This window comes from Henckelia pumila, chromosome 1 (assembly GCF_033568475.1).
Source record: "Henckelia pumila isolate YLH828 chromosome 1, ASM3356847v2, whole genome shotgun sequence".
Taxonomy (NCBI): domain Eukaryota; kingdom Viridiplantae; phylum Streptophyta; class Magnoliopsida; order Lamiales; family Gesneriaceae; genus Henckelia; species Henckelia pumila.
In genome coordinates this window covers 151,342,254-151,354,069 of record NC_133120.1, presented here as the reverse complement: position 1 = coordinate 151,354,069, position 11,816 = coordinate 151,342,254, and positions in this window count along the sequence as shown.

Below are 11,816 nucleotides of genomic sequence, written 5' to 3'. Positions count from 1 at the left end.
AGGTCACAATTTTCGAAAACCTAGTTGTTTTTCTCTCTAAAGTGGCCGCCCCCTCCCTCTCTCTGTCGGGAAAATCCAGCCTGTGAATTTTGAATTACAGTCTGGTTTAACGGATCAAATTCGTTAATTCTCTTCGTAGAAACTTCTGATTGATTTTCTAGTGTAATCTATTAGAGGGATTAAATCTCTGTTCGTGGACCTGAATGAAGAACAGTTCGTCCATCAGTTCCAGGGATATACAACAAGATCAGAGTAATCTGTTGGTGTCCATAATCTCGATTCGAGATTGGAGGTAAAAATTTATAATTGTTATTTAATTTTTACACACACAATTTAATCGTAAAGTTTTGATACCCATTATGGAATCGTTCCATATAAAATTTTTAAACTTCCGCTGCACTGGGTATAAATCTTGATTGATCTGATCGCCGTTCTCCAACAGTCGGGATCCCAAGAATTAAGCTTTATTGGTATCAGATTTGATAAACTATTCCTTGAAACATGCATTGCATTTATGCATTAACCTAGAAATTTTTATGGTTTAGAATATGCGTTTATAAATGCTAGCATGTAATTATTTTTCATTCAAGTCATGAATGTATTTATATGATTGATTTGATATTGCTGTAAATGAATAGTTATGTTATATGAATGAAGATTCGATTATGCTTCTATGATTGACATGTTCTTACATGTTTGAGATTTAAGATTATTATAGCATATAGATTTATTATGCTTACATGATGTATATGCATGTCATTCATACTGAGATTTATTCTCACCGGAGTTATCCGGTTATTGCTTTGTTTGTATGTGTGCATTGCATCAGGTTGGGGCATGAGCAAGTCAGACATGACTTGGATTGCTTGAGATTGACAGAGTAGAAGTGGTGACTCGGGTTTTAAGCAGATGACATGTATTTTAGACATTTGGTAAACATGTTAGGGCAATAATAACCTTTGTATATATTGTTGTTGAGTATTGAATTATACTTAAGATTTCATGTATTACAAATGTTTAGATTGCTGATAAAATGCATGTCAATGATATAGAATCATGTTGAAAAGTTTATATGATAGATTGTATCAGTTTTCAAATTTGAAAAGCTTAATTTTTGAATTTTGTAGCAGGGCACGGTCCCCGTGCATATTTTGAGTAAGGGTCCGTGTACCCCCGCTGATTTTAATTATGTGGAGAAAAGCAAAGGCACGGACCCGGTGCCAAGATCCGTGTAGGGGTCCATGTGGTCTGGAAAGAAACCAGTAGCTTCAGAAATTTATAAACTTGGGAAGGGACCTGGGCACGGGGTCTGTGTACCTTGCCTATTTTTATTTTGCGTGCAGGTTAATGCACGGACCCGAGAACGAACTTGTGCACGGAGTCCATGTACTGTTAAAAAAAAATTCAGTCTTTGATTTTATTGTTTCTAGTTTGATTCAATTATGATTAATTGTTAATTTGCCCTAAGAAAAGATTAGCAACCCGAGGTCCCCACAACCTAACTCTTACTGCAATAAATATTCACAAATTCTTATTTCTTCCAAATTATTGCTTCCTAAGAGGTATTTCAAATCACTGCTTCAATGTGACTTTAAAGTTTTTAATTCTCCACCTAAAGTCCTAAGATATCCGATAATTTCCTTAGTTCGATGACCTTAAATCCCTAATCACCGCTTCATGCAGTAGATTCCGCATAACCAATAAATAATTTTTGTCGATCTTTCCCATAGTTGAAAGCTTTCTCACGATGAGGCTATGCTCAAAGTCCACTTATCGATTAAACTTATCATAAATAATATAGATCTTGAGCTCATAAGAATTCAAAATACTTAGCAACCAAACACCTAACTTTTCTAACTACGGTAGCTAAGGGGAACTATACAATTCTACCTCATCGGCCCTCAAGATACGAGTTGGATTTGACCCCATACTTCCACATCATCGACACCTGAAACCCATCTTGTATTGCAATCAAACTCTGCGGCAAGCTCAAATGATAAAACAAATTACGAACCTCCTCAATAATCACATAAGGACCGAAAAAATGAACTAATTTCCTTATATACCCAAGTCAATAGTATTACGGAACAACGATACCTTCAAGGACAACTTAACATCCAATTCAAAATTCTAGAGGCCTACGCCACTTATTAGTGGTGCTTTTGCTTAATGATCATGGACTATGCTCAATCCCTTATCAGTTACTACAACTCTTTACGCTTTTAAGGACGATTAAAATTTTCTTAAACAACGACTCTAGCTCAGCTAACCTTCAACTGGGACAAAAGGTTCTTCTCAACTTAGGATTGATCGACCCATTTCTATAAATAAACCTGATCTAGTCCTTGATAAGAAAATATACCCATAAAATCCACTTTTGTTCAATCCCAATGTATTAAATGATAACATATAGAATCCAATTAGGTGACTAAATAGATCTCATTTATCCATTCACCAACTTATAATTTCGTCCCTGGCATCTTTGATTCTACCGAAAGATCAATTCTTAATTAAAATTTTCCAACAGATTTATCCATCTTTCCTATCCCAGACGCAATGACTAAGAAATCCATATTTACACCTCAAGTCAAATTATACCACGAGCTATTATCCACTTATTGGATTAGATTGTCTCTAAGTACCAAATAACTCATACATATCGCCTGAAGACATATCTCAAATCTCTAGTTCAACCTGACAACAGGTCTGAAAATCAAAAAATTTCCAAATTATTGTATGTACAACCTGAATTCATATTTCAAGAGCTTAGTATACAGTTGGACACCTCGAAGAGTTTGTAACCCGATCGCAAATGCTTTCTAATTTTTCCTCCATTACCGTAGCATTTCACCGGTATATAAATCTACCGCTTATCCCGAAGAACCACCTGAATATTCTATTTGTGCCTATAGCTGGTGTATTAATCCTACCGGTTTACATTCACAAAGTCTTGGAATGCAAAAGGTAAAGTACCCAAAAATCTCTTGGGACAACTCTATTTCCCTATCTCGTGACTGATCAATCATTCAGCTTACCAAATTCGTCTTGTTTACTCTTAACGATTCTGAATAAAATGAAACAAACCATTCGACCAACTTACTGACTAGCAGTATTCCCGTTAGAACTTGATATAATTGATAGTCGTCAATTCTTGGATCACCACAATAACTTAGGATTTTATCTAGTACTAATACTAAATTCCAACAGTCTAACCACTCACTATGCAGTTACGAGTCAATTATCTACCCAAGAAATCGAAATGATAATTGAAACTATAATCCACCCGAGTATTCATCAAGATAGATCATGAAAGAAAATAAACATACAAGTAATGTTGCTCAATACAAAACATAATAGTGCAAACATTACAAACAAACGAGTTGGAAATAAAATTTAGATAAGTGAAAGAAACTCACTCATAATTCGATTCTAGGGGTAAATGAATATTATTGGAGGCTCCATGAATAATGAACATGAGCCAACAAGGCACAAATATCGTGATCATCTATCCAAGGGTAATGAAATCATGCTCAAACAAGCAAAGCACAACTAAGAGCAATCGGTGTAACTTAAGTCGAGAAAAGTACACACAAACAACGGTCTCAAAATAAAATCAGATTTCAGCCACACAACATGAGTAGATTACCAAAAAGAAAAAAAGTGAGTCTTACTCACATCAACCTGTGGCTCTAGAACCGAAGGAAAAATTTCAAGAAGTATGAAATATTAACAAAATTTTACTAAGAAGTTCAACCAATGCCAAAGTGGCAGAATTCAACGATGATTAATGTCATACAATCCCATAAATGCTCAAAGGAAGTGCAAGGAAAGTTCGGATACTTAAAAGTATATGTTGCAACGGATCTGAGCACCTACGAAGGAAAAAGAAAGTAACAATCCGAATAATAGTTCACATAATTGAAAGGCTCATGGTAACCATCTCACTATTTCAAAAATCACGTTTGCCCAAATAACAATCGAAAAACTCAAACTTTCCCTAATAATATAAAACTAAGTACGTATCTCAAGTCTTCACACTATTTTGATTCACAACTTAACTGAAAAAACATAAATCTATAAATTTCTAAGCAAACTATACACTTAGTTTTATCCGACTAAATTTCATCCATAAGAGATTAAATTACTACAAAGACACATCAATTAATATTTCCTAATGCGCAAGTTTAGTGTTTCCAACAAACTCCTACAATCTCATCAAGAATTGTTAACACTGCCTAATAACTCGAACAATTCTCCTGTACTGTCTAAAATTAGAAGGAATATTGGTACACCAACTCCGTTTAACTTGAAGTCGCATGCTATAAAAAAAAATAATAAATAAACGATTGAATGGTACACTTTAAAACTACTAAAAGAAATTTTTAAACAAAAATAAACACTGAAATTACACATTTAAATAATTTAAACATCAATTTTTGAAAATATTCTTAAAAAGATGACATCAAAACATTTAAAGCAATAAATCCAATACGACTACCGTTTTAAATTCATAAAAACTTACATACTTTGAGGCGAGATCCCTTGAGTTTCGGCAACCGAAAGTAGGCACAGCCCAAACCAAGAACGTGCTCTGATATCAACTGAAACGACCCTAACCTCTAAACTTAATTAAATAATAAATAAAAATACGGATTTTTAAAAATTTTACCATTACTTGTTTGAAAGTAAACAAAGCCACGCTGTCCCACACAACAATTCCAACATAAAGAAATAAACGTGATAAAAAGGAATCCAAACTGCGATAATCATAAATTACGAAAGGAAAGGCAACCCCGCACGGTTGCAATAATAGAGATAAAAAATTTCAAGAATAAAATTTAAGCACAGGAAAACACATCCTGGCTAACACTGAAAGTACTCGAACTAAAATTATTTATTACAAACATAGACTTATGCGGAACTTAAAAGTAGCAACGGTCATAGGCCTTGCACCGTCGGTGACCTCAACCTCGAGGATCCTGCCCCTCGGTCCCTAAATATTCCTCCTCACATGGCAATCAAACAATCATAGTGAGTCTAATGACTCAACAAGTATAAACAGTGTAATAACAAGGGTTTAAAAAATATCTGCAGTAATACTCAAAGTACTGTACATAATATACTTTGCAACTTAAAGTAAAAATATGCATGATACAAAAGAATGAGACAACCTGTAAACAATGAACTCGCGCCAACCCACGCTATGAGATTTGAAACTTTCTTAACTTAACATGAAACTGAACTTGAAACTGAACATAAGACTTGCATAAACTTTCCTTGAACTTTACTTTCTTTTCTGAGAACTTAGATCCTCGGATTGTGACCCTCTATTTTTTATCGATCAATGGCTGCAGTGCACTATGCCGGCAAGACGCCGAGATTTCTCCCGACGCGACTTGTGTAAGAGTGGGTGCCCAGTGAGCCAACTGTGTGGCTATGGGCTTTGTTGACTCTTTGTATAAACAATCTTTTGTTTAATATTATTTACACTTTTATGGCAATGACTTTATATTACTTCATATTGTTATATTGTGATATACTATTGTTGTTTTGATAAAGACCTTGAATATACTATAGTGTATGTAAGATGTGGTAGAACATGGAGATGTCTATCATGAAATACATCTTATAGTCACTGTATATTCTAAAACCGTTCCTAGTCAATTGAGCCGTCCGATAATAAGGATAAGGATCGCTCGAGTTTGAGACTAGCATTTGCGATGCGGAGTACCACGTTTCATTGGTAGGGAACATGGAGATGTTCGAAGCATGCAAATGGATATTCATAGGATGAATAGTCGAACTACCCTATCCGGACTTTCCAAGTGGTTATCACTTATCGAGTGGATAAAGTCCGCGGTTTTGGTTGTACACCATTAGTCCTTACGACTTGAAACATCATGGAGACTCTATATGCTAGTACTGTGCTTTGACTCGTTTACCGACTCTGAGGGGGTCATCAGGTGTCGAGATTGGGTACAGTTACGACACATATAGGAGTCAATGCATTGTTGTCAAGGATTCACCACATACTTGCGAGTGTGGATATCCTATGCGATCTGAGGAGATATTAGTGTGACAAATCTCTGGCCAGAGTACTTGATGTGATTTAAGAAATGGTTTCTTAGTAGCACATGCGATGTCACTAATTTGATCTTCAAGATGCATTGCATAGTTATCGAATCTTGAGCGACTCTCGATATACCAATGGTTGTTGATTCGATCGGGATATATGGATGAAGGGACCGTACTGTACGTTAACCAAAATCTACTGGTTCTTGTAGGCACTATCAGTGATACCTAGGGAATCATGGGGCGATGTTGCTAGGCGCTTTACCATGATTCGTTGGGCAAGTCGGAAAGTGTTGTTCCGAGTCACAAGGAGTTGTGAGCCCACGGCTAGCTGTATCCCTGAACCATTGAGGGTCACACAGTGTAATGGAGTTTTAATCCCCGTTGAGATAGTTAAATTTAAAGAGTTAAATTTAATGAACTAAGGAGTTGGACTTCTTAAATAAGAGTAAGGGAGTAGGATTTCCTAAAATGACATAGGGATGGACATTTTTGGAAACCACTGAATTCGGATTCAGGAAAATTTATTTTGACTTTAAAACGTGCAGAAATGGTTTCTGTGCACATTGGTGAAATCGTTTCATCAATCGGAGTCACGATGAATTTTGTATTAATTTCTGAACGAGCGGGCTTTGCTTGTCGGGCCCCAGCTTATGACTAATGGGCCCTAAGGTGTTAGTGGCCTGCATTATAAATAAGTTATTTCAGTACAGAAATTACACACAACAGGTCATAATTTTTGAGACAGAGCAAAAATCGAACCCTAGCCTCTCTCTCAACAAATCGGCCGAACCCTCCCCCTCTGCCCGAGAAATTCCGGTTTGTGATTTTGAATCGCAGTAAGGAATAACGAATCAAATTCGTGTATTCTCTTCGCAGAAAACTTCTGATAGATTTTCTAGTGCAATCTATCAGAGGGATTAAACCTCTGTTCGTGGACCTGATTGAAGGCGTTCATCGGTTCCAGGGAGAGACAACAAGAGCAGAATTGTTCTGTTGGTGTCCATTAATCTCGTTGCGAGATTTGAGGTAAAATTTATTTAATTGTTATTTAAATTTTACACACACACGTAATTCAATTGATGAACGGTTGATACCCAGACCATGGAAACGTTCCATGAAAAATTTTTAAACTTCCGCTGCACCGGGTATCAATCGTAATTGGTCTGGGAACTCGCCAGTTTTCCAACAGTGGTATCAAAGCCAGGTTGCTCAGATCAATCGATTGAATTAATCAATTGTACAAAATTTTTGAGTCTCGGTTTATGAAACAAAATAAATATTTTTAAATAAAAAATTTTTTTTCGGGGCAAAACCCGGGCAGCGATTGGATCGCTGCCCGGTGGGGCAGCAATTGTTGCTGCCCCGGGCGGCGCACGGCGCCGCCCAAAGGGGGCGCACGGCGCCGCCCAGGGCGGCGACCGTCGCCGCCCAGGGCGGCGCACGGCGCTGCCCAGGGCAGCGCTGTGCGCTGCCCAGCGCAGCGCTGGGCGCTGCGCAGGGCAGCGCTCGGCGCTGCCCAGGGCGGCGCCAGGCGGCGCCCAGGGGCGGCGCTCGGCGCCGCCCAGGGCGACGCACGGCGCCGCCCAGCGGCGGCGCCAGGCGCCGCCAGGGCAGCAAACGTTGCTGCCCTAAGGGGGCAGCCGGGCTGCCCCCGGCCCGCGCCCCGGGTGCGGGCCGGCCCGGGAGTGTCCCGGGCGGCCCGCGGGAAAAATTATATTTTTTAATTTTAATATTTAAAATTTTATTTTTGGTCCGGTCAAAAATTGTTTTTGATTGGTTCACGAGATTTCGGATCGAATTGTTCGAGTCCGTAAATTTTAAAATTGATTTTGGATAAATTTGAATTTTTGGAAAATTTTAATATTTTATCCGTAAATTGAATTTTGAAATCAATTATTTTGGTACAATTGATGATAAGATATGATCTTATGATATATTAGATAAAATATGATTTTATTTGTAAAATTGGATTTTATAGATAAAATATGATTTTATTTGATATGGAGATAAAATATGATTTTATATGTGAAATGTGATTTTATATATATAAAATATGATTTTATCTTGTTTAAATTTGAATTGCCACAGCATGTTATCCAATAAATTAATTTTGAATTAAATGTTATTGGATAAGGATGATCGATTGCCATGACCAATTTTGTAGGTGTATGTTAGGAATTTACATTTTGTCTTTATTGTTGTTGGTTTTATTAATGGGCCTGGTTTATGGCCCGATATGAATGTCATATGTAATAAAAGTGGGCTTGGTTTATAGCCCGTTCCCACCCCCTAAAAATGTATCCCCTACTTGTTATTGTTATTTAATTGTAAATACATTAGATTTAGTGGGAGATCAAGATTTGAAGATGGTGGGCCCAGCAGACAATGAAGACTGAAGAAATGTAAATTGGAAGCATATGTAATAGGATTGCATTTGCATACTGCATATTACCTAGGATTGGACTAAGACCCGTGATTGGCAACCACGGGTCAATTAGAAATGGAATCGATCATCCTATATAATATGTGATATTATGATTGTATGCATGTTTAGACATAAATTGCGTGAATCCGGCAATGCATGCAATAAATTAAATATGATGAGACAAATATTTTTATAAATAAAAATCCCTCATTTTAAATATGATTTAAAATTTATATCAAGATAAATAAAGGAAATTTAAATATTGTTTAAATGTTCCTACCTTCCATCAACGGTCAATGTATGTGATGCTACCCGCGGATACGGTCCGGCTCATATTATTGGGGGGGCCCGTCCGTCGGAAAGCTGTACATTGGATCGACAAATGTTGTAAGTTGGGTGGAACTCCCATGGGATCGGCTCATATTATTGGGGGATCCACATGGCGACCGTCCATCACAACTTAATATTGATGGGTCATCTTGACATGTCACTTTAAACGGCGTCATATTATTGGGCCCTTATTGGACATGAGGTAAATACATGGGGGTTGCTTTGGAAGCAATTGGGCTCTACCTTTTGAGAATTATGGTTGGCTGATATTATTCGGGACCATAAGTTTGTCAATTGGACTCCATGTTCTCACTAAGGAAAAAGTTTCCCGTTTTCACTAGAGGGTGGTGAAATCGTTAAAATAGTGGGAGTGAGATTCATAAAATAAAATTCGCCAATTTTATGTCTTAGTAAATTATTTAAACAATCATCGATAATTGTCTGTTTTATCTCAGTAATCCACATGTTTCTGTTCTCCAACAAAACAAACTTATTGACGCAAACAATACAGAATGATTCCATAAGTTAAGATTGTCCTAAGTTCGGAAAAAGATTTTCTAAGTGTTAGAAAAGGCTTCTCCGAAAACAGCCCCGGCTGATGTAACTAGAGAAATGGTTGGACCATGATCTCAAGGCAAAATGTTACATACAAAATTGGACAAGTCTAAACAAGTTTGCCATCACTGCAAGAAACCCGGTTATTGGAAACGTAACTGCAAGGAATACCCCAAGCAGTTGCGAACTGCAAAGGGTATGTTTTACATTGAAATAAATGTTTTTCTTAATACTACTTCTTGGGTATTGGATACCAGATGTAGATCTCATATTTGCAATGAGTTGCAAATGATAACAAGAAGTAATAGGATAAGGATGGGTGAGACCCAGTCAAGGCTCGGGAATGGTTCCAGAGTTAAATCCATAGCTATGGGAAATATTTATTTTTGCAGAACGGTTTTAAGTTACTTTTGATAGATGTTTTATTTGTTCCAGATTTAATTAAACCAGAGTTAAATCCATAGCTATGGGAAATATTTATTTTTGCAGAACGGTTTTAAGTTACTTTTGATAGATGTTTTATTTGTTCCAGATTTAATTAAAACATTATTTCTGTTTCTATGCTAGATAGAGATGGTTATTCTTGCAATTTTGTGAATGAGATTTGCAATATTTACAAGAATGAATGTTTAATTGGAAATGGAAAATTTGAAAACGATCTATACAACTTAAAACTAAAAGACGTTCCAATGAATTATGTTGATAAACCGGCTACAACAAACAAAAGGAAAAACGATAGTCAAAACCCGGCAAACCTATGGCACGCTAGGCTAGGTCATATTTTCTCAAGAAGGATGAACAAGCTAGTGGGAGAGGGCATGTTTGATATGTCTGATATTAACTCTCTACCTACTTGTGAATCTTGTCTAAAAGGAAAAATGACTAAATCTCCTTTTAAGGGGAAACCTGAGCGTAGACAAAATCTGTTGGATTTGATCCATATAGATGTTTGTGGTCCATTTAGAGTAGAGACTCAACATGGCCACACCTACGTCATTACCTTTACTGATGATTATTCAAGGTATGGGTATTTATATTTGATGAAATATAAGTCTGAAGCATTTGAAAAGTTCAAAGAATTCAAGGCTGAAGTAGAAAACAAGCTAGGTAAAAGTATTAAAGCACTTCGATCGGATCGAGGTGGAAAATACTTGAGTACCGAGTTTTTGGACTATCTAAAAGAGAATGGGATTCTCTCTCAGTGGACTCCTCCTATGACACCACAGCTTAATGGTGTATCGGAGCGTCGTAATCGAACCTTGTTGGACATGGTTCGATCCATGATGAGCTTCACTGAGCTTCCACCTTCGTTTTGGGGCTATGCGCTTGAAACGGCGGTTTTATTGTTGAACAACGTCCACACTAAAGCAGTGGACAAGACACCATACGAGTTATGGAATGGCAAAGCTCCTAAGTATTCGTACTTGAGGATTTGGGGATGTCCTGCTTACGTGAAGCAGACAGTGGGAGATAAGTTGGATAGTCGATCCAGCTTATGTTATTTTGTAGGGTATCCGAAGAATTCAATCGGATATTATTTCTATTATCCTGCTGAAACAAAGGTGTTTGTTTCTAGGAATGCCACCTTCTTGGAGAAGGAGTTCTTATTGGATAAGAAAGGCGAAATGATGGAACTCGAAGAAGTTCGAGAAGAACCCGAAATACAAAATAACGATCCCACACCTCAGGAACCATTGCTGGACACGCCTGCACCTAGAAGATCCGAGAGGACTTCTAGACCTCCAGTTCGATATGGTCTTCTTCTTGAAGAGGGTCAAGATGAACCCGACATTGGATGTGATCCAAGAAGCTTCAAGGAAGCAATTTCTGATGCGGATTCGAATTTATGGCTTGAAGCTATGCAGTCAGAATTGGATTCGATGCATAATAACCAAGTCTGGACTTTAGTGGATCCTCCCGATGGAATTGTTCCAATAGGGTGTAAATGGATCTACAAAAGAAAGCTTGGGCCTGATGGTAAGGTATTGACCTACAAGGCGCGATTGGTGGCTAAAGGTTATACTCAAAGGCAAGGAGTTGACTATGACGAAACCTTTTCACCAGTTGCAATGTTCAAGTCCATAAGAATCCTTATTGCCATAGCTGCATGGTATGACTATGAGATATGGCAAATGGATGTGAAGACTGCTTTTCTTAATGGAGACATTAAGGAAGAAATCTATATGAAGCAGCCTGAGGGGTACACATCCATGGGAAGCGAGCATAAGGTATGCAAGCTTCAGAGATCAATTTATGGTCTAAAACAAGCATCAAGAAGTTGGAACCAGAAATTTGATGAAACAATTAAAGACTTTGGTTTCATCAAGAACCCGGAGGAACCTTGCGTGTACAAGAAAGTAGTTAAGGATGCGGTGACATTCTTAGTACTTTATGTTGATGACATCCTACTCATTGGGAATGATGTAGGGAT